The sequence below is a fragment of the Amblyomma maculatum genome, chromosome 10, assembly GCF_055883805.1.
Source record: "Amblyomma maculatum isolate TAMU_Amacu chromosome 10, ASM5588380v1, whole genome shotgun sequence".
Classification (NCBI taxonomy): Eukaryota; Metazoa; Arthropoda; class Arachnida; order Ixodida; family Ixodidae; genus Amblyomma; species Amblyomma maculatum.
Genome location: NC_139353.1, coordinates 19055359 through 19076198, shown reverse-complemented (window position 1 = coordinate 19076198; position 20840 = coordinate 19055359). Strand labels below are relative to the sequence as shown.

The following is a 20840-nucleotide window of genomic DNA, read 5'->3' as shown; positions in this document are numbered from 1 at the left end:
TTCATCATATAAACGACAACACCACATATTTCTCATGTGCTAATACGCTACTTTTGAAATAACGCTGACCGAAAAATACAGTTGCACTCATTCCCCACAAGGCAGGAATGTCTGCATTATAGAAGTGTTTTTCCAATCCGCTTTCGTCATGCGTGAACGTCAGGGGCCTCGGTATTGTGTTACTTTGTGCTTTACAGGCATGAATAACGATACAAACGAGAACACCATATATTTCTCATGCTCTAATGCGCCATTTTTGAAATAATGCTGACCGAAAAATACAATTGCATTGGGCGCACTCACGCAAGTGGTGAAAGTGCTACAAATTGCTATCTTGAAAGATGAGATGAAGGTAGCATTGGGCGATGTAGAAAACGCAGTGTTGAAACTGGCGCGGGAAATGGCCAATTTAAGTTAACTATATTCGAACTTTAAGAGCAGATTTCTTAATTAAGAATGTAAGCATTGTGCTTCTGGCTGAATTTGTAAACTCGCCTTTTTATTTTCACGTTAAACCACTACCTGTGGATTTTTTTTTCAACGACGCAGACTAAAATAGTGCTCTCCACTGTTCTTTTGATTTAACAGGAGGCCGGTATGGATATGAATCTCCTACCCGTCCAGTATGTGAGTGAAAAACAAAACATAATAAATATATTTTTGTTGTAGCCTCATAGAATGCTGCATCGAAATCTGATCCGGTGAAAAGTACATAATTCAGTGGAAGTACTGTACTTTCATACCAAAATGCAATTTTTTGAAAGCGCCCAGTGTGATCGGCGGCTCAGAATAGAAGGGCTGTCCACGTGTTTCTAATATTATGATGTAATGTAGCTACTAACAGTGGAGAGAGAGGTATGTAGGTAGTACTGTATACATAGAGTCACTATAAGGAATAAATGTCTTTTCTAATCTTTGTTTTGCAATATTTTATGTCTATTTCATGAACACATATGCTAAATATATGAAATGTGTTGGAACTGAGAAACCTACAAAGGGCTGTTGAGAATCGTGTGGCCATGTGCGGAGTATCTTTTTCCATCAAACTTTAGCAGCAAGACTACTAATTAGGTAGTAGAGACTAACGTTTTAAGCATTGGCTTCAGGAAGAAAGATTTAAAGCAGAAGTTGTTGAAGTGCAGCAAAGCGGCCAACTAAAATGTTTGCACCAAGTTAGCGTTGACGTAAGATGCTCTTTCTGATAGCCCTAACCGATAACAATTACATAATTACAAATAACTTCTTGTACTGTATTAAAAGTTAGAGGAAAGAAAGAATCAGCTTTTTACTGGCGCTGCAAATGCACGCATACAACCGCATATTGAAGTCACCGCCGAGCGGTGAGAACATGAATAAATTACAGCTCGTTGCTGGCCGTGCTGATGGCAGACGCCATGGGCCGGTGTTGAAAAGTTTTAGTAGGTACACATATTACGTAACGGCTCCAACACTTGCGATGTTGTTGCCTTGACTCGAGGATGCTGCCAGGAGTCCTCATGCGGCACTCTTGCTGCAGGATCGAGCGCAGATATTTCCGCGTCGGACCCTCGTTTGTACCCCGACTCGGTTAGGAAGACACTTTCTAACGCATGTGAGGCTACAGCCGCACTCACTCTGCACAGCGTGTAGGCATCGAAAGTATCGTTACCGCCATAACCTCGAGTCGCCTGATTGGTGTAAAAGCCGGAACGGAAATTGGTAGTAGTGGTATTTCCACCAACCAAATTACTCGAGGTCGGGAAGATAGCGGCACTTTAGATAATGACGCTAACTCGGTATACTGGCCTAAGAGTTAGTTGCGATTTTCATGTAGCTTCTCCCTCCGTGTTCTCTTTGGGCTCGGCGCAGTGCCGGAACTCCGTTCTGGTGCCATGGCCACAGGCGGAACTTCGACAACGGTTACTCGGAGCGTATCGTACTTAAAAAGCTCGCATGCAACGATGCTGGCCCGTCAACATCCCAAGACGTATTTCAAAGCACAAAATTCACTTCTCACTGAAGCGATGCGCAGAATAGGGATCTGAATTGCATTGGGCCAGGAGTATGCATGCAACAGTGACTGATCACGTGGTAGCTTTCTTGTTTACAAATATTAAATAGATAATGTGTTTCTGAAGGCAATTATAAAAATTAACTTATTAGTCACTACTTGTTGAATTATTATTGAGAGCGAAAAATACTGCTAAGTATGCAAAGCTTCAGTAAGCTAGAAAGATTTTTGAAACGCTTGGTTATATTTCTTGGGACAGTGGGTCTATAAACAGCAGACTTGCACACAAGTTCATTTTGAATCTGATTTTTACCGAACATGAGAATTTTAAAAACTTTATTATCGAATTGCCATCGAACAAAACTTCCGCTGAAACACTCCTGATCTGCAAGTACGTTTATGTAGACATCTGTATAGCTTTCGGCGTCTCAACCAAAGGAAGAGGACACTGATTTATCAAAACCATCGTTATCGCCAAGACAGCGATGCTTAGAAGTAGTGAACGAAAAACTTGTTGTGCGCCGTGCTCTTCTCGGACTGTGAAGATAGCACTTCATTATGACACGTAGTGGATTGCAATATGGGAAACAGTTTCTGCAGCTTAGCTCAACAAAGCTCGGTTATGCTAGCGAAAGCGCTGTTAAGATTGGTTATGCTGTGTGTTTATGCAGAGTTAGACTCATATAGATAGCCTAGTTTACAGAGAGCAAGCTTGGTTAAGCATGATCAGATATGGTTTGCTGTGGTTTAACTGCTCCATGGCTGTCTTCAAACGCCAAGGAAACGATGGTGAAGCACTGGCTCCATGCCAGAGAAATTTTCGCTTCAGCAACAATGTTCGGATAACTTTTGGTGCTGTCAGAAAGAGAAACACTTTACCCAGACTGTTTTAATAGACTTTGGAATGAAAAATGTCGCCATGGCACTTCTTTGACCAGCTTACACCTTTGCGTTACGAGCTCAAATGGTTAGAGTAATATATTACGTAACGATAACAAATGAAGTGAACTTTTTCGCTTTTCCTTTTATCTAGCTGGAGGACTAGGTGCAAACAATCGTCTAGGAGGTGAGTGCAAATATGTGTGCCGAATTACGTTTTTTTTATAGCATTATTAAAACGTTACTGATTAATGAATTGCAGTGAGAGGCACAAGTGGCTGCAAATGCTTCATTTTTCATTACAAAAAGCCAATCCTTCAAAGAGGATGTTGTGAGCACGAGTGGGGCACCAGAGTATAAAAATAATTCCGCATTCTATAACTTTTCATATCATTCTAAAGCAACCCGATACCTATTAGGTATTATGAAAAGTGCTTTCTTTTATTTCACGGGAAGGTAAAGACTGCATGTTTTTTTTTGCATTGCGATTTCTGTTAAGCATTTTAATTACTTCCTAGCAAAATGTATTTCGCTAAAATCTTGCACACACGTATAATGTCTCTAAGACTGAGAATAAAGCAAGAAATTATAAGCGGTCTTCCCAAACACACTCGCTTCGAGCATTCAATACACTGAAGCCGTCTTTTTCGGCCAGTTGATTACCTCGGTTGCCTGAAAAGAGTGTGGCATGTTTCCCGGAAAAGAAGCCAGCATAGCTGCGCGTGCTGGGCCATTCTGTTTCGCTTACGGAAAAAAGAGTGATCCATGTCGTCGTATGATGACTTCTAACCTTGGAGGATTTAAACAAAGAAGTGTAAAAGCACTATTCAAACTACTCAACTTTTTCTATATAGGCCAGACCTATTTACTTGTCAGGAGTAGATACTAGAATGATTAGTGTAGTCTTAGCACGTTGTACGCAAGTTAATATCCTTCTTGTGTTGCCGTCTTTGTAAAACACTATCGCTGAATATTCGGTCGCAAAGATGAATAAAAAGGAGCCTTTCGGTGTTCCGTTATTTCTCAGGAGGTTGGGGTGGAAATCAGCGCCCAGTATGTGAGTATGAACACTTGTATTGAGTTGAGTTTGAATAGCAGCATGATATAGTATTCTCGTACGGGCTGCAGTGAATCATTTGCGAGTTTGCTAAATTTACGTGTTTTCGCAAAAAGTAGAGCTGTGTCGAATGCGCAGGGCGTGACGGCGGCAGAATTTCTTCAATGCATGAGCACATTGCAGGCAATTGCAACATTAGGTCGTAATCGAACTCCGCGCCACTAGGAAAGCAATAAAAACAGCACTATCGGCAAGTAAAAGAGCAAAGCTTTCCTATGAACTTCTTCACCTTTGACAAGCTTTCGATCAATTTCAAGATCGGATTTATAGAAAATCTCCACCCTCTCACTTTGTTACATCCACTGAAGTTAGTCTGTAAATTGCTAGAAAAAAAAAACAGTTCATATGTACTACTGCTTTCCTTCTCTTATTCAGCAATACTTAAACGTCGCGAATTCCACATTGGTCGTATCAGGCGCCTTCTTCTGTTGTTGGATATGACAGCGTGGTACGCGGCTTGGAAAGTAGCGTTGAATGTTATTATGGCGAATATTCAGACGACTTCTAGTGTTCTCGGATTGAAAGCAGAGTTACACAAGATATTAGGCTAGACTTTATATAGGAAAATGAACGTATGGCATTTCGCGTGCCAGTTTGCATAGTTGCGTTTCTTCTGACGTCTGATCGCACTTAAATAATAATTTCCTTCAGTGAAAGTCAATTAATTGAAACATATATTATTTTTCTGTACCAGGAGGCCTAGGTGAAAACAATCGCCTTGGAAGTAAGTGTGAATTTTATTTCATGAAATATATTTGTGTATACCATCATGAAGCGGCGTTGCAAATTTCTTACACCAGGCACAAAAACCAATTTTTCTAAAGTAGAGATTTTGACAATAAGATGTTTTATTACGTAGAGGGATACGTTCCGCACTTTTTCATTAATATATGGCACTTCGGCTATGCACCACCGGGAAACATGTAACTGCTGTAGGCTAGAATTAAATGCCATCTGCTCTGAATGGTTCTTATCTTCAGTGTCTTATTTGCAGAAGTAAAATCTTTAGGCACGAGAAACTAATGTGTTTCAATTATTGTGTTCTCGTAATTTCAATTATAGCTTTTTGAATGTTAAGTGAAGCTTTATAATTTACAATTTTTAGTACTTAAATATCCATATTGCGAATCTGATTGTTGTCAATGATGCACTCCTCAAGAGGAGGTGAATTGAGAATCATCACCATCATCATCAGCCTGATTATACCCACTGCAGGGCGAAGGCCTCTCCCATATTTCTCCACTTAACCCGGTTCTGAGAATTGAGAATATGACAGCATAAGAGGACGCGACCAGGGAGCGTGCGGTGCTGTTTCCTTCGAACTCACCGGTAAAGTAGCAACTTGCATTAGCTCGGTTTATACTACAGGGGAGTGGTATTAAAGGATACTGCATACCAACCCACATAAATTTACCCACTCCAAGGCCTACCCTAATTACAATTCCATGTTGCAAACTGAATAAAGTGGCAGCCAAACAGAAGGTATAGGCGTAATGTGTAAGACAGCTGCTTTTCAGGAACACAGGCCACTAGACATCTTGGCTAGTCGATCACTCTCTTGCCCACACTATAGATACAATGACTGTGCGAGACAGTTGACTTCGTTGAATGGCATTATCATCGGGTAGCATGACGGGCGCATATAATGTTCTGTCTTAACAATTTATCTCGCCTCTATCTTGCTACGATGTGCCGTCCAAACTCATTGGATATCATAAAAATGTAAGTCTAGCTTTCGAAATGAGACATGTAGGCATCGTATTCTCATGTGACAGTTTATTTTTCCGCGTCTCTATGCTGCGGTAAGATATTAAAGCAGAATTGTATTCAGGGAAGGCAAAATAAGTGAAATTGCTGCATTATTTTACAGCAGGTGGCGGAAGGCATCCTAGTCGTCGCGTCGTGATCGGTGAGTACTAACCACAATTCATGTATTAAGGTGAAACAAGTGCGATAAGTGTATGATGATGAAATACGCTTTCGTGTAGTCACCACTGCAGACATTAGAAGCACAATCATATCCCCCCCCCCCCCCCCCTGGGAAAGAGAAAAAAAAATTGAAGATGCAGGTGTGACATTGACGACGGCATTGTTAAGCGCAGTTGTATTTTGCACAGGCGATGAAAAAAAAACTTTCATGGCATGGTTTGCAGCATTCCACATGAAAGGATGGGATTGGGTTGTTGCTGACGTATAAAAAAAAATGCAAATAAACTTGTCTTTTCATTTTGTTTTGTGTGGCTTGTATTTATTTTCATGGACACGGTGCGCTAGAATAGAGCCTCTTCTTAACTCAGATATGTAAGTTTGTTATTGTGTTCTGATATGGTTCAACAAAATGGCTTTTTCTTCATTCATTTTCTCCATGAAGACTTCATGTTCGATACCTAAATTACACCTGCTTCCTTAAAACATGGTCAGTCTTAAACGAAAAGCAGAAATTCTCCCTTTATACACCGCATTCGAACGTTACTACTGCGGCAGTATAAGGTAGCAGGGCGATGGTGTTTGGACAACGAGCTGTCTCCTTCACTCGGGAGACAGCGATCGCGATGATAATAAAGGGATTTTATTCCAAGAGCCAAGTAACGTCAAACAATCTCATTTCCACAGGCTAGGTTGCGAGAAGGATCCGGAAGTACTTACGGCAGTGCTGGTAAGTGAAGACCACGCTTCTTGATATGTCTTCAGCAATTTATTATGCATATTTATCAGGAGGCTAGAAGAATCATTAATTTGCTTCTCATCGTGCGGCAGAAGTTCGCGAACCCTTACATGAGTTCTTGTCCACGGCATTATATGCTTTGTACAGCATAAATGAGAGCAGTAGTCAACATTGTTTTCAACATTTTACAGGAGGATCATTCAAATTCCTGTGGCGCTAAGGAAAAGCTGGGAAAATGTTCATTATTCGAATAATGCATATGAACTTGTGGGCATATGCGTTTCATATCCAAGACTTCTAGAAGACTTCAAACTGTGAAGGGAAAGCAAGAAAAAAGGAATACACAGTTCTTCTCACTTCGCTGTTTCAATTGATTCAGATTTGAAAATAAATTTTGTTTTTGTTTTTCAAACGAGAAAAATTATTTAAAATGCGCTGAAAAAAATGCGAACGTTTATATCCGCACAACCTTGAGCTCTAACAAAACACTAATCGGATATGCATAACATGCATAACGGATATGCATAACATCACTTTGTAATAAAGGAGTTTTGGAAATATTGCCGTGGATGTCACGAACTACACATTTGATTTGGCCCTGTTTAACATGAAATTCCAGAAATGACGTGGTCACGTTTCGAAAGTTTTATTTCTGGGGACTTAATTCAAGCCCTACTTAATTATTATGTTGCCGTTAAATTAATAGGTGCGTTCAGTGAGACAACAGCTTCTAGAGAACTAAGCTGAGCGGTACCTTGCATGCTAAGATACAATGTCCCGTTTCCGACCAACGCTCTAATGAGAATGCACAGTTCTTGTGACCAAACCCTGCTTAACTCAGGAAAGATCTATGAATAAAATTGACAGAGGCACTTATAAAAAGCTATTGCGAGGCAGTTGTCTATCTTGATTTTCTAGTTAACCCGCATTAACGATTGGTTCATATCAGCATTTAATTATCACACCTGGTACTCACCTAGAGCTGAAATGCGGAAGCTAACCAAAAAGAGTTCTACTTAAGTTGAGGGCAACGCATAGCGCTATGTAACGAAAAATGGGTGTAACGATAAAAGATAGGAAGAGTGCAGAGTTGTTCAGAGAAATAACTCAAGTTACTGACATTCTAGTTGAAATTAAGAAGAAGAAATGGGCAAAAGAAGGGCATGTAGTGCAAAGAGAGGATAACCGATGGAGTCCGAGGGAAGGAAAGCTTAGCAGGGGGCGGCATAAAATTAGGTTGGCGAATGAGGTTTAGCTAGCACAGGACTGGTTTAATTGGAGTGATATCGGTGAGGCCTTCTCCGTGTAGAGGGTACTGTCCGGCTGATGATAGTGATTATGCTGACAAAGGCCTTATTTCACAAACAATATGAATCTAGTCAAGCTCTTTGAACCATACTTGTCGATGTCAATAATTAAATAAAGACTTATCACGTTAGTAATTCAATGGCAATGATAATTGATTCGCAAATTTAAGATAACAGCGTTTTCAGATGAGCGGAGCCCGTGTTTCCTTCTCGACTCTCTTGTGCAACGCAACTTAGTTTATTCATTAAAATGCCTTATGCATCAACAGTTCTTTTCAAAATGACATCATTTTTATAGATTTTAAGGACTTTATGTTGTCTCACGACACCTTCTGCTGCTAAAATTCATATGTATTCTTACTCCAGACTACCCGATTCGTTAGCTAAAGGATCATGAACGCATAAATCAGTGGCAGGTGGGGATAAATGGTGCATCATTATTACCTGTATACGTTTTATTTTGATTTTCACAGGGTTCCATGCTCAGATGGCTGTTGCTCATTTCATTAAATATTTACACGTCGCCTCGTGATCCGTTGTCTGATTGTATGCCGGTGCTTATAGGATGGTGCGAGAGTTGAAGCCCAAATATTTGGAGCCAGGTGAGCTTCACGTTTGTCTTGGGAAAAATAGAGCCTCCCACTACTCTTGTTTCACCAAGAAAGGAACACCTCCGGCGCCGCACACGTGCTCTTATCCCGCAGTATCACCCGTGCGCTCCAGAAGATATGGGTCGGGGTTGCCCTCCCTTCTGCAGTCACTCGGAGGTGGCCTCATTTCCGGCATTTATATCCTCGCTCATGGTGTCTGATATGCAAATGCGAAAACATTGAAGCCAGCATTCAGCGTGCACAGACTGCACAGCAGCGAGACCGACAATAATTGGACACCTGGTGGTATAACGGGTCTTTCAACTTGAAATCCTGCTGCACATACTGTCTCGGCGCAGGGAGCACATCCTCGCTTTCTCCTGGACTTCAAAAGTCAGTTAACCTCTTTCTATTCATTCGAATACTTCTTCATCCTTTATTACATAACCATTTGATGTCCTGAGGCAATAAAGACTATTCACAAAACGTAGAGCTTCCAATGTAAAAATTAAGTACTGTGGTGCATTAAAGCATTTTGCACGATTCTTGCAGTTCAGCTTGACGACCATTTGACGCAGAAACAAAATGTGCGTGTTTTACAAACGAAACAAGAAGAGATGGTTAAAAAAGTTAATGGTTCCTGAACGAGAACGCTGTATTCGATCACTGTGATAATGCGCCATCACCTCAGCAGCAGCCTTGGATAGGCCATGTGCTTCAGGGAAGCCCTGCAGTAATGTTCTTAAATATGCGTTTTTAGATGCCAATAAGTCTTCTGCTGCACAATCGTAGCAGTGTTATCGGACACCGGAAAACAGATAGACAATATTAAATGGTAAGTTTGGTAAATAACTCCTGATAATTAACTTCCCCCCTTCATAGAGCTGTTAGTTTCTATGACATCATTTAACCTATTTAATGCAGAAATACAAACTTAATAATTAAAGAAAGCTTATATTCAGTTATTAGTGGTGGGATTCGTTGATACACCAGGTAAAAGGGAACACAACATGCTGAAATATAGAAGAACAACATCGTGAGAGTCACAAAGCCTAAAGGATGTGAACGGCAACAAGGAAAATTGGTGTCTGTTTTCTTTTAAGCTGAGATTGTGAAAAGCAAACTGAGAATAGGTCTGGCCCAGCGCAAAGCCTGCAGCGAGTGGTCTCTAATCTTTAATGTGGTCCTGGACTAAGGGCTAGATTCAAAGTTTATTCTTTTGCTGAATATAAAAGTGCCATCCATGCATTCTTTCCGCATCAATCACATAGGCGCAACTATCAGAATTCAGATAGTAGACACGACACATGTAGCGCGGCCAACACGAAATCAGGTCATCTTACATTCACAAGGCATCGCATGCAGAAATGTATGGATTGACGAAGTTTGGACCTCTATTCTCAACGCTGACGTGGAGAAGGAGTCTCCGGCTGACCAATGGATGGTTCGGATTATTGAAGATGATGGCCCCTGCTGATCAGCGGTCCGAAGGGCTGCAGCCAACTGGCTCTGATCTGTGTGGGAGGCCGCAGTTTCAATTTAAATTGTGCAGAGTGAGTCGTCTCCCGGTCTCTGCATCTAGTCATATGTAGTAGAAATGAGTTGGCCACTTAGCACAAAGCTTAACGAAACATAATCATGACAACGTGTTGGTTGGAGTTCTGCTCATCCTCCGCGTCTCCTCTTGCGCGGACAGTCGACAACAGTCGAAATCACGTCGCCGTATTAATCGCACAGCTGAAAAGGTTATCCGTGACTGCAGGTATACTGCTGAGAGAAGAGGCGGAAATTATTAGGTATTAGGCACTCCCGTCTTCCAGTAGACATTCTTGCACAATGGAGCCCCTCGCTGGAGTTGAGCGCATTTCCAGCGTAGAGTACAGCACAGCGCTGTATTCTCACTACTAGTTGCCATTCTTAGTGATCGGATAAAATAATGGAAATACTGACAAAATAAGACGAACAGACATAAAAATTTTAGGCACTTCAAAGTCTACGCTGCCGCTCCTGTAAGTCATGGTTAGACGTTAACCTCCAATTTCTGCTCAAAAAATATACCTAGATTGGGGATCATTCTTCTTGCATTTAGAGCTACAACGCGTCCTCGTGCTCATCGCATCGGTGAGTACTAACCATTTACTTACAAGTGCTTTTTAGTATTATATATCATGAAGTTCTGTGTTGATCTACACGCTCCTGCGAGGGATACAAGGGATTCTAATATAATGTTCACTGATGACACTGACAGCTATTTTACGCAGGCTTCTAGAATAAACTGCTACAGAAGTTTGAAGACTGAACAGTTAGCGTTCAAAGTGGTAATCTGCACACCTGATATCAAAACAATGTATCTGGCTGTCCCGTTTGTTTTCAGCGATATTTTCGTATTAACTTGATATATTTGTTTTGTAAAATCATAATTTCATGGCTGGTCTCTGCGCAGTTAATAACAGGAAGTTATTGTTTTTTTGCTACTCTCGTACATTATCTTTTCTTTTGTTATTGTCTGATTTTCGATGACTGGTCTTTACCAGACATCTAAAATTCGCGTCCAGATGATTTGGAAGGCAGAAAAAATATTTTTTCCCTTCCGCCACTCTCTTTCTCTAAGTCTGTGATGTTCAAAGGTAGCAGTCCAGTACCGCTATGATTTTGTACCGTCTCCAACACTCCAAATAGCGGTATCACATAATAAAAGTACATACTTCACGGACTAATTAAGCAAACATATTTCTCCCTTTCTTTTACAGTAACAGGAAGGATGGACGAGGATTAGGAGGCGACTGGTAAGTGAAGAAAAAGTTTTTGTAGCATTGCTAGCATTGCACGAAAATGGGTATAATGTTACGCAATGCATTTAAATCATTGCGAATCGCAAACAATAAAAAATGAAAACGTTTCTCCAAATAAATGAAAACTCTTCAAACCAAAGTTAGTTGTCTTGCAAAAATATTTCAAGAATAACTTTGTGCATAACGGATACGAAAAAGATAAAGAAACACAAACGAGCGCTCGTCTATGTTTTTTCTCTGTCCAGTCCATTTTGGGCTAAGTTTTCCTTGCACCACTTGGTCCAGAGGGCGGCGCTACTCAACTTGACTTCCGTGCTAGTGCTTTCCAAAAGCTACCAGCGTCAGTGGTGACATAACTCAGCCCCACGTGGCCCGAACTCGTTACAACGGCCTTCTTGCACTGATGGTGGCAAGGAGAGGAGAAGCCTCGTCTCTTCCATTGCTTGAAACAATACTTCCAGAGCCGATAATCTCTCTCAGAGTATATATTGTAGCGTGTGCAACAGCAGCCGCTAGGCGGCTGCTCATCGACAGTCTCGTGCGCGGACTCGAAGAAGTGCCCCGTGGCGTTCGAGAAGAAGCTGAAGTTAGCTGCCGTCTCTCGGTGCTCCGAATCTGCTCTTCTGCGCCTGCTAGCTGCTCAACCCCCCGTTAAAACCCAACCTTCTGGTTACGGGCCTAAACGGCTACGTGACAGTATAGTTTCAAGGAATCGAGGAGACGAGGCTTCTCCCCCCCCCCCCCCCCCCCCCCCCCCCCCCCCCCCCCCCCCCCCCCCCCATTGCTTGAAACAATATATACTCTGAGAGAGACCATCAGCTGTGGAAGCCTAAGGAGCTGCCTCCCAAGGAACACAATGATGAGAATTGGGTGGACGCTCGTGCTTTTCTGGCACTTCCCGCTCACTTTCTGTCTGCCCGCAAATCCGGCACACGAATATGAAGTCACAAAACATTGACGGCTGTTTACCTGTATCTTAGAATAGAAAATTATATAGCAGCTGTATCTTCACGGTAATAAGTTAAGAGGCACAAATAAGGCGGAATAAAGAAATTGGCTAAACTGATCTAAGTAAAACGCAGCAGGCTATGTAGGAAGGAAAATAATAGGTGCAACGCTAATTGAAGGGAAAGCCTGCAGTCCGGGTCAGGGAATGAACGCGAGTTGGTAACACTGTGATTAAAATTAGGAAAAATGAAACTCTGCAAATGTTTCTCACTAAATATTGATTTCTTCACCACATACCCCTATGTTATTCATTAATGCAATAAATTCATTTATAGAAAAATCAAACTGGGCAAGGCATACAACGCACAGGGAATATAACTGGTGGTTTCCAAAGAGGACACACGAAATCGTAAAAGAAAACAATCGTATGACGAACGAGGGAAAGTTGAGTAGCGAATGAAATTAGGAACTTTGTGGAGATTTTGTGACTGCAGCCGGCGTTGGACTGGGTTGATTGGAGGGTTATCGGAGAGGAGTGCCTTCATGCTGCAGTAGGCACAATCAAGTTGTTGCACATTATATCATACACTGTATACAAAACACGTCCCAATGAAGACACGTGCCATTGGAACAGATCTGACAGCTTGTGCCCTCAAGGATTGCAATGTAAAGAGCTGGCTACTTGTTTAAGTTACCTCACATAAACAGGCTCGCAACACGCGCTCACTTCCCCAAGGAACCTATACACCCCTCAACACGCTTGAGTTAGCCTTCGGGCATAAAAGTAGCGTGAACGCGGGTCGGAGCGAACTGCGTGAGAAACGCTCGCACTTTTTATGAAACTAACATAGGCCCGAATCTAACGACGATAGCTAAGACATGAAACTGTTAAATGATTTCTTATCTCTCAATGAAGCGGGTGATGTGGCAAGAGGAGCTACAATAGGGTTTGTGTTTTTCAGGAGGACCTATCAACTACTGCTGGAGGTGAAAATTAAAGCAACAAGCGACCAAGGAAACATGTTCTGTATCTGAAATATCACCCTAGAGTTCAACTAGTTTGGCAGCGGAAAAACTAATGCATTTAGAATATTTTGAAGTTGCGAGAAAGAAAATGCAAAAAATGAAATCAGTTTTATTTCCCTATGTATATATTCTCAATCTATTTAATTTATAGGCATTATTAACAACGCGATGATCATACAGCATTCTCTTCAAAGGGCATGATTGAAGTAGCATTGTATGCGGATGCGCATTAGTATATATTGTCATACCAAAATAATATCTTCATTTTCAGCGCACCAATCTACCCAATGCCAGTAAAGGTGTGTAGTAATAGAGCATTCATGGGAAAAAATGCTCTCGTGGCCGATTTCTTAGCACTGAATAGTAAAAACAGTACCGTTAGCCTTTCCTTTGTGAATTTTTAAAAGCGGTGACTTTTTGTCTGCGGGACCCCGAAATAATATAAGCGTGAGATAATTTTAATACATTGACACTCTTCCTCAGCCTCACCACCAACAGCTGTGCCTGAATGTCGGCAGCAAATCGACCGCGATCGACCTATAATCTCCCAAGGGTAAAAATTAAAAGACTATTTCACATGCGAGATATCAACGAGGTGCATCTAGAGTAACTGTGAATTTCCATGGAGAGGTTGAAGCAGACTATAAAGAAATCATTTTCCTTTATTGAATCAGGGTTTTTGGAAGTTTTGAGGCTCTTCTTATTGACCTAGAGCATGGCCGAGAGAGAGAGAGAGAGGGGGGGGGGGGATTCTTCGCCGCCAGGTGGAAAACCATGATGAGCGGCTCAAAAATATTGCGAGGGCTTAATTCGGTACGTTGGTCGCCATCAATCTCTGCGCACGTGATCGTTTTTATGCCTTAAGCCCGACCAGTAGAGTATTTTGCGCCATTTGCGGTTTGTTCATGCTTGTTCTAAAAAATATGCCATTTTCATACGGTTCAGTCCAAGCTATCCCTTATACACCACTGCTCAAATTTGGCTTTGGCACAGGGCTGTCTTTGCGGGATATCTTGCTGTCGAAACGTACGAATTAAAATGCCAATAAGCTTTTTGCAACAGAAGCTGCGCCAGACGCGCGCCTGCTGACATTTTCTTCGCGGGTAATCTCTGCTCTCGCTATATTATACATAACGTGTCAGACCCTTAATTATTGTCACTTTCTTATAATACCAACTCAAAGTGGAGTTCAAGTTGCCTTATACGTAATAATTTGTTAATAGGCACATGCGTTTTTCATTGAACGGAATATGAGGAATTATCGGTCTGAACAGGTTATGACGTTTTTAGGCAAGCAGCTCTAGTTCCTTGAAGTAAAATTAAAAATAATGACAGATACAGAGATGTGCTGGCGGGGGAGTGAGTAATTAAGGTCTCCTTTCCGTGACTTGTACGTCTGACGATACGGTAAGCTAGGCTGATGACCGGCTTGGGCATGGGGTAATTGGTAAACTCATGAAAAAGACACAATCTCACAAATTATGGCGGCATGTAAAGTTTATGAAGTTCGATTATGTTTTGCTTGCTTGAAACCTGCACGATGACGATGACATGAACCTCGCTTCGTGGCTCCATTTTTTCTGCTATATTAGAAAGTTTACTTTAATGAGACTGCTCTGCCGCATGCATAATCAAGATTGTTCAGAACAGATTTTAATCAATCTAGTAACTTCTCTTACCGGGGTTCTAGGCGTAGGGTCTCCCGATAATAAAGGAGCATCCAATTAGCCTCGTTAGTAACCTGCATTATCAGATGTGATCAACTGCAGAGATTGCTGGTGAAATGAATGCGTAGACGTTCTATATTGAGACAGGGCGTTTGTGCTTAGTTGCAGATCAGATAATTTCAATTTGGGAGGAACGTCGCTCGAAAAACAGAAGGCGTTTATTCCATCGCATTTAAGGGCGGGAACCATTTATTACACAAAGTTGATACGCATTCGCTCTCACACAGAAGTAGTTGAATATGAGTGCAGGTAGATACAAGTGGTTTATAACGGAGTCATCTGCAAACGTTTGCCCACTAGAACACGTATGAGTTGGCCATTCATTTTTATAAATAACGAAGAGCCGGGGCCCGAAATGTATTTCAGGTACGAGAACGTGAAATATTTATTTAGCAGAAAAACCTGACGCCGGTGTCAGAGTACCACCAAATTTTCCTGGCGCAGCATGTCTCTTACGCATTGCGTTTGTCCTTTTCCCGCATTTGTTTCGCTTGGCGCATAACACTTCTCGAAAAATCTTTCCGGCTACCCCATTTATGGCTTGACCAACTTTTTCCAAAGAGGTTACGGTCACCTAGTATAAATACAGAAGCATGATAGTTTTGAGACTGGATCTCGCAGCGGACTTATCGGACGATTTTCTTGCGTAGAATTCTACCATTCGTCGTGAGCTAGCTTTCCCAACTGAACTGCCAGTGAAGTCCCACGTTGGTGCGCCATGTTGTGGAGGTTCTCACGGATCTTGAGCTTTGAGAGGAGAGCTCGAGCTCCATGAGTACGCCCATAAAGCATATAAATATGCGCCCGAAATTCTTCCCAGGGCGCACCATTCGTGAAATATATTTTTTTCATCTTGGGACTCAAATGGCATTCACCTGCCTCATTGGGGACTGTTTTTTCTGTGATGGTTGAAAAAAAAAATTAATTTGAGAATATGGCATGCACCAGAGACAAATAATCATAAATTAAAATAACAGAAATCAAAATACAGTCTCATCATTGTAACTTATTTTAACGAAGAGCTTGTTCTTCCAGTTGTTCTGTCCGCGGTATTCAAAAACACGAAGAAACTCGTCTTTGAGGTTCCAAAAATATCATCATACACGATATGCTGAAAAGCAGTATAGTTAAAGGCTATTTGTAGTGAAAATAGATACTACAATATGATCTTTCAGTGTGCATAAGGTTTATTCTCATTACATTTTGTTTGCAGATGTTTTAAATATGGCATAACAACTTTACCACTCACACATTACAATGAACAGAAAATAGCAACTATATCCAGGCTGTAAGTATTATGAATGATTTATAATTACCAAATTTGCATGCACTAGCCTCAGATGCATACTGTAATGTTGCAGACTCTTTCTCTCGCTAGACTGGTATAAGAAATGAACATCACATCAGAAGTTTAGAGCTAGATTTTATTTACTCTGTAGCAAAAAACTACTGTCTCAATTTTACTTAATAATTTTCATGATGGCAACAACCAAGATGATGATGGAAAACAAGTTTATTGACCGCAATAAGCTGGCGTCAGGCCATCGTATAGCATTTCCGCGAAGATCTGAACGCCGCTTTCAGAATGCTCTGTCCTAAATTTGGAGAAAGTGCTGACGACATAATGCATTCATATGCCAAGATAGACAGCTCTCATTTTATGTCTCCACCCAGACTGTATCGCTACGCTGCGATGACAGGATACCACTAATTAACACTGCACAGTTCTGTGCAACCTTAGTTTGTCTGGGCACCGGTCTAGGCGCTGTTTTAACTGCTAGCGATTAATACCTTATTTTGCGCAAAATGCTGTTGCTACAAATATAGACTCGAGAAGGCTTGAGAGAAAAAAAATTAGGTATCGAACATAAAACTTCTGAATGTTAGATCAGTAAATTTCGAAGTGGGTAATAGTGGTGAAAGACATGAGTTTTAACTCGTTTACTGCCGTTCATGCCTTGCATTAAGCACGGAAACATTTACACATGTAATACTTTCAACTCTGTCTCAAATTGAGTCAAAGCACCACAATATTGCCGGGAACCAGGTGCGGAAATTCACTGAAATTTTTTAGCGGAAGTATGTTCAAACGATAAAACATTGCTTAGGCGCTGCAAGGTCTACACAAAACTAATGGCAGCGCGAACATAGTGGACTGGCTTAGCTAATTATACCAATTGCCCATTCATTTTCTTGGGTTTCATTTAACGTGCTTTGGTGTATTTTGTACACTTACAGTTATTAACCAACGCCTGTAATTATTTTTACACTCCCCCTTACGGTTTTCTACATTTTAAGTTTTACGTCAGCTCTTGCGTAGGGGCTTTCCCGTCATTATGTTCCTCTGTCGTGGATTTTTCACCGAAAATAACAGAGTTCAAAAAAAGATTACTTCCAGAAAAAAAAAAAAAAATATTGAGCTAATAGAAGGTATGTTTAGACCGATCTTATTAAGTACTGCACAGATAAGATTATTTATTGACTTAAATTGCTTTATGCGAAGGTCAGTCCCAAAGCGCGGTGCGAAGCCAATAATATGTATGCACGATGTGAGCTTCCTGAAGAAAAAAAAAAGGTACTCTCTCAAGCTGTGCCAGGTGAGAAAGCATAGAAGTATATTTCAAAAACCAACGAAAGAGTGCATGAGGAGCGAGGGCAACTTTTGGAATTGCAACTTCCGCAGATAAGATGTTTCACTGAACACGGCTCCATATTCGAGCATAATGATTTATTGCGCCACAGCAAGCACTTCCTTGTAGTTCACCGCTCTCAAAAGGAGGAGCTCAGAATTAGCAATTATTGTCGTTATATTTGAATTAAACTAGGAAGTAAAACAACGCGCATCCTGTTCTTGAATAAAGCAGGAAACCTGATATGGGCGATGTACGCACAGCAATACGCCGCCAGCAGGCATCGTACAGAATCTCCTTAACCCCGCGTGCGGTCCCTCGCGACTGTTATGCGCAGAATAACCCCGTCACTGCCGTGATTTAGGGGGTGAATTTTCTAAGATATGAAAACATGTGGTGCTTTTTAGCCGGTGGTGTGAAGTTCTCAACACTTGCCAGCAGACACCGTCAGTAAAGAGGTTACTTTGAAAATTATTGATTTTACGATCTCATTATACTGTTCCTTGAGAAGGTTCCATCAGTCGAACGTACAGTTTGTTCTCTGTGTTATTTTCTTCCTTTGTCGAACTGCCAGCTTGTAGAAATGTTTAGTGTTTGCAAAAATTCAAACATGAAACACGTTTCCGCAGTTTCGAAAATTCCTAAGTATAGCTAGTTTGAAAAAGAAAAAAATACTTTCAGGAACAAACTCTAAACTATGGCAAGCGTAAATTGCAAGACAATTCTGGCCAAACCCAACAAAAAAACATCGGTAATAACCCTCTTTATTACCCCTATTCGGTGGTTAGCATCAATTGGTAGTTTAAACCCGCGGACCGAACATTGGGATATTAGTTTCTTTAAAGGAAGAAACAAATTGATTCGTGAAGGTCTGCATTAGAGAAAATACAGTTTTTCTTTCGCACAGAACCGAAACTCGGCGCAATAGACGCGCGTAAAGCTATCTGGAAACTCAACGTCCGCTCATGATGCCCCAGTGGCAATATAGGGCGCCCACTTCGGACTGGGTGCGCTGCTGTGCCACATCTTGCCGATAATTTTGCATCATGTCACTTGGAGCAAAAAACAAAACGAAAAAACGAGAACATGGCAGTCAACGCCGACTGCCCAGTCGTTATTCTTTAGAGTGTCAGAGCAAAACTACGTGCATAACACGGCAGACTAGAGCAGACAGTTCGAGTTTGGCGCTGGAGTCAGTGCAACACGTCATCAGCGAGCATGCCATTTTCAATAAGCTCCTTAGGCGTCGCATGCGCTCGGTTTGGGTTTTCAGGAAAACAAAGAGCCAAGTTTGCTCGCGCTGCAAGCCTTTATCAATGAAGTTTTTCTCCGTTCCAAAAAATAATATCGCACCGTTTTGTCTTTGGCTCGGAATGCACAGGATCGCTAGTTGCGAAAGTTATCAAAGTTCCAGCATTAAAAAAAAGGCTTATTAATAATTATTTATTTTAAGCAGGCTTTTTATTTTTTTTTCCTAGAATGATACTTGACGTAATCCAAACGTCTTTTCATCTTTAGACGAAACCTAGGTGTGCCGCCAATTAGCCAACTATCTTTATGAAATACTTAAACAGTGGCTTTTCCTTAATCAGGTGCAGAATTTGCAGATATATACAGTGTAGTATATGAAGTTTTATTTTGCAGTCAGTATCGAGAGGTTTGCCTTGAGAACATTTCATTCTGATTTTAAACTTGGTTGTAAGGTATTTTAAAAGCGTTGGCTGAAAAACTCAGCATATCTATTCTCATATGGTCCTAAACATTACGCACTTCTTTCAGTAAATACGAAAAGCGTAATAAAAAAGCATGAAAAGTCATAATGAAAGCGTAGAAAAACACCAATATCTAAGAAGGAAACTTAATAATAGGCCTTTATAAAGTGTACTGCGAGAAAATGTTTTTATCTTATCTCTACTAAAAAGCTCTTCGCATTTATGTGTATTCATAGTACTGCAAAAGGAGCGAACATTCCCGAGGTTACAGTCACATATGACCAAAGCTTGCCAACGCAGGCGGAAATATTTCTTTTCACGTGCATATATAATAAGGGCATGACTTTTATGAAAATGTCAAGGGTACATTTGGCATTGAAAGCAATGCATACTTTCACGTCTTTGTATAGCAACAAAGGCTCAGAAAAAATCCCTCAAATTTCGACGATAATCTCGGCCCCTATTAGACACAGCAGTTTTTTTTTTTTGCCTTGTGTGACTTAATAAGCGTTCTGCCTCACGACGTCCTCTAGATATTCCGATAAGCAAGCTGACAAAGGACGGTATTTTTAAATAATCTGTAATGCCGTTAGAGTGCAAAGAATATGCCGAATGCAGTTCAACTGACTTCGCATACCTGGACAACCACACTCATTTTTTTTTCCTCTTTTGGCATCGACACGGCACTGAGAGATCTACTGCGGTTGGTCGTCACTCAATTTAAATCATCAAAAACTGTGGAGGACATTTAATTTCTGCGTTGATGGGTTTAGCAGGATAGCGTTATTGGCTAGCATCTGCAGCTCCACTTTCCGTTTTTTTTTTGTTGGCCTACATATAGTCTCAGTGAGCATAATTACCAAATTGTTTAAATATGCCTTCGTTATCTCCCATATAATACTTACCATCACTCCTAAGCTACTATGTTAACCAGCTACTGATCGTAAGCGACCACCGATGTATATTGCCCTCCCTTGACAAAGGCATAGGAATCTGCCATCGTGGCATATAGAAGTAGCTCGCGGAATAAATGCCATTTAGAAAATGCCTGCTCACATGACAGACAGATGTCGTCGGCGTCGCCGTTGCTACAGTTGCGGCTCAAGCTTGAGCCGAACTAGGAAACAATTTTCCTTGCGGTTGGGTATTGTGTCTCAGAAGTTAAAATTAACATTAGCCGCTCATTTCATCATCACATGCTGAATGATTTTCCCTTCACTGTTACTCTTCGTGGCTCTAATAAAATACAACAATACTCGATCTTCCTCCAAATACGAAACAGGAGCGTTCTCTTTGGTTAGCCCTGACGCCCGTGGCTTTCGCCGATCGCAGAAATTTCTCATGACACGCATGTTTTACATCACGCTCAATATCATGAACTGTCCGAACGACACTGGAAAATGTCAAGCCACTGTCGTGTTCATCAGAATCAGTGTAACGACCACAAATAGAAGACA

The 20840-nt window shown here is 41.2% G+C and overlaps 2 long non-coding RNA genes across 2 annotated transcripts in view; both read left to right on the top strand.

The window, feature by feature from the left end:
- Positions 1-4710, top strand: part of LOC146175747 (uncharacterized) — a 5045-nt gene extending 335 nt beyond the window's left edge. Inside the window, exons 2-5 of the long non-coding RNA XR_014701460.1 lie at positions 589-627; positions 3024-3056; positions 3897-3926; positions 4681-4710. This is a non-coding gene — a long non-coding RNA (uncharacterized LOC146175747). The remainder of the gene's footprint in view (positions 1-588; positions 628-3023; positions 3057-3896; positions 3927-4680) is intronic.
- A 1117-nt stretch (positions 4711-5827) lies between these two features.
- LOC146175746 (uncharacterized) lies at positions 5828-7056 on the top strand. Its single transcript, XR_014701459.1, has 3 exons — positions 5828-5895; positions 6600-6642; positions 6843-7056. It is a non-coding gene; the product is annotated as an uncharacterized LOC146175746 (long non-coding RNA).
- Positions 7057-20840: the final 13784 nt, after the last annotated feature.